Source organism: Rhinichthys klamathensis, unplaced genomic scaffold, assembly GCF_029890125.1.
Source record: "Rhinichthys klamathensis goyatoka isolate OS25496 unplaced genomic scaffold, OSU_Roscu_1.1 h1tg000176l_1, whole genome shotgun sequence".
NCBI lineage: Eukaryota > Metazoa > Chordata > Actinopteri > Cypriniformes > Leuciscidae > Rhinichthys > Rhinichthys klamathensis.
This window is the reverse complement of record NW_026606705.1, coordinates 5,615,001-5,617,500: the sequence shown is the minus strand read 5'-3', so window position 1 is coordinate 5,617,500 and position 2,500 is coordinate 5,615,001. Positions and strand designations below refer to the sequence as shown.

At 52.4% G+C, this 2,500-nt stretch overlaps 7 non-coding genes across 7 annotated transcripts; 1 reads left to right on the top strand and 6 right to left on the bottom strand.

Annotated features, from left to right (window-relative positions):
- Positions 1-204: 204 nt before the first annotated feature.
- On the bottom strand, positions 205-276 carry trnaq-cug (transfer RNA glutamine (anticodon CUG)). The gene has a single exon. It is a non-coding gene; the product is annotated as a tRNA-Gln (tRNA).
- Positions 277-586: 310 nt separating this feature from the next.
- On the bottom strand, positions 587-658 carry trnaq-uug (transfer RNA glutamine (anticodon UUG)). Its single transcript has one exon. It is a non-coding gene; the product is annotated as a tRNA-Gln (tRNA).
- A 297-nt stretch (positions 659-955) lies between these two features.
- trnai-aau (transfer RNA isoleucine (anticodon AAU)) lies at positions 956-1,029 on the bottom strand. Its single transcript has one exon. It is a non-coding gene; the product is annotated as a tRNA-Ile (tRNA).
- An 89-nt stretch (positions 1,030-1,118) lies between these two features.
- trnap-agg (transfer RNA proline (anticodon AGG)) lies at positions 1,119-1,190 on the bottom strand. Its single transcript has one exon. It is a non-coding gene; the product is annotated as a tRNA-Pro (tRNA).
- Positions 1,191-1,719: 529 nt separating this feature from the next.
- trnap-agg (transfer RNA proline (anticodon AGG)) lies at positions 1,720-1,791 on the bottom strand. Its single transcript has one exon. It is a non-coding gene; the product is annotated as a tRNA-Pro (tRNA).
- Positions 1,792-2,042: 251 nt separating this feature from the next.
- Positions 2,043-2,115, top strand: trnaa-agc (transfer RNA alanine (anticodon AGC)). The gene has a single exon. It is a non-coding gene; the product is annotated as a tRNA-Ala (tRNA).
- A 120-nt stretch (positions 2,116-2,235) lies between these two features.
- Positions 2,236-2,307, bottom strand: trnaq-cug (transfer RNA glutamine (anticodon CUG)). The gene has a single exon. It is a non-coding gene; the product is annotated as a tRNA-Gln (tRNA).
- Between the last annotated feature and the right edge of the window lie 193 nt (positions 2,308-2,500).

Below are 2,500 nucleotides of genomic sequence, written 5' to 3'. Positions count from 1 at the left end.
TTAGCATGCGAGAGGTAGCGGGATCGATGCCTCTCGCATGCTAAGCGAGAGGCATCGTACACTGCATGTACACTGCATTCTCCACGAGGTGTACAGTCCTTTTACACTCACTTCAAAGGGGCTATCCCTAGATGAGCTTTTGAGGATCAGCGCTGTGGAAAAGTTTTTTCCGGACGAGGTCCTGCACACATTCATGGCAAAAGCAGGTCCCACCGAGATTTGAACTCGGATCGCTGGATTCAGAGTCCAGAGTGCTAACCATTACACCATGGAACCTTGGCTTGGGTCGCTTTTTCCCACCGAGCAGCAGAGCTGTTTAGTCATTCAGCCCAGAAGCGCGACAGCAAAGAGCAAGTGAAGCCTCATTACATGGAACCTTGGCGTGGGTCGCTTTTTCCCACCGAGCAGCAGAGGTGTTTAGTCATTCAGCCCAGAAGCGCGACAGCAAAGAGCAAGTGAAGCCTTTTCTTTTTAAGCCACTGTTTCCCCCGATCCCGACTGGGTTTTAGAGTGCCAGTTTCACCGCCACATCAGCAGTTGCGCATCAGCTCTGTTTTTTCCCGCCCTTCCGCAAAACAAGCTAAAAAGGTTCCACCGAGATTTGAACTCAGATCGCTGGATTCAAAGCCCAGAGTGCTAACCATTACACCATGGAACCACCACACGCTGGTCCCTGGCCGTCTGAGAGGCAGATAGTGATGTGGCTAGGTGGAATCAGGTTAACAGGAGGTGGCGTTTGGTTACTGGAGACCCTTGACCAAAAACACAGGGACCAGGTTGCTCTGCCAAAACCCAGGATCGAACCAGAGACCTTTAGATCTTCAGTCTAACGCTCTCCCAACTGAGCTATTTCTGCCAGGTCTACTGGCAAACCGGTTTGTCCAGGAGGGATTTCTGGGAGACCGCCCGTCACTTTAGAGGTGAGCAGAGCTGAGGGTCCCAGAGAGCAAAAGTGTGGCCAGTACGGGGATCGAACCCGCGACCTTGGCGTTATTAGCACCACGCTCTAACCAACTGAGCTAACCGGCCCCGCTCTGACTGCTTTTATCCCCAATTTCCCAGGAATATCCTGGTTGCTCTAGTCAGGCTGAAGAGATTAAAAGCAAAGCCTAAGAAACGGGCTCGTCCGGGATTTGAACCCGGGACCTCTCGCACCCTAAGCGAGAATCATACCCCTAGACCAACGAGCCAACACACACACATCCTTCCTGCTGCTGCCTGGCCGCAAAAATTTCCGTTTGCAAGGCTTAAAGCACAAAGGTTTAATTAACTAAACGGTAGCCAGTGCAAAGATGCCGGCACAGAGGAAATACGGTCTCTTTGCTTTGTGGCCATTGGAAACCGCGCTGCAGCACTTGGACACATGCTGTGTGATGGACACCTTCTCTCCACATCGTCGAGGGGAATTAGCTCAAATGGTAGAGCGCTCGCTTAGCATGCGAGAGGTAGGGGGATCGATGCCCGCATTCTCCACGCGGTGTACAGGCCTTTTACACTCACTTCAAAGGGGCACTCCCTAGATGAGCTTTTGAGGGTCAGCGCTGTCGAAAAGTTTTTTTCGGACGAGGTCCTGCACACATTCCTGGCAAAAGCAGGTCCCACCGAGATTTGAACTCAGAGGTACCCGGCCCTGCTCTGACTGCTTTTATCCCCAATTTCCCAGGAATATCCTGGTTGCTCTAGTCAGGCTGAAGAGATTAAAAGCAAAGCCTAAGAAACGGGCTCGTCCGGGATTTGAACCCGGGACCTCTCGCACCCTAAGCGAGAATCATACCCCTAGACCAACGAGCCAACACACACACATCCTTCCTGCTGCTGCCTGGCCGCAAACATTTCCGTTTGCAAGGCTTAAAGCACAAAGGTTTAATTAACTAAACGGTAGCCAGTGCAAAGTTGCCGGCACAGAGGAAATACGGTTCCTCTACGGTTCCGCTAAAAGACAGGTGTTTAGAGGAAATACGGTTCCTCTGTGGCCATTGGAATCCGCGCTGCTGCACTTGCACACATGCTGTGCGATGGACACCTTCTCTCCACATTGTCGAGGGGAATTAGCTCAAATGGTAGAGCGCTCGCTTAGCATGCGAGAGGTAGCGGGATCGATGCCCGCATTCTCCATGCGGTGTACAGGCCTTTTACACTCACTTCAAAGTGGCACTCCCTAGATGAGCTTTTGAGGATCAGCGCTGTCGAAACGTTTTTTTCGGACGAGGTCCTGCACACATTCCTGGCAAAAGCAGGTCCCACCGAGATTTGAACTCGGATCGCTGGATTCAGAGTCCAGAGTGCTAACCATTACACCATGGAACCTTGGCGTGGGTCGCTTTTTCCCACCGAGCAGCAGAGGTGTTTAGTCATTCAGCCCAGAAGCGCGACAGCAAAGAGCAAGTGAAGCCTCATTACACCATGGAACCTTGGCAGGGCTGGACTGGGACAAAAAATCGGCCCGGGCATTTTGGCCCAGACCCCACGCTCTAACCAACTGAGCTAACCGGCCCCGCTC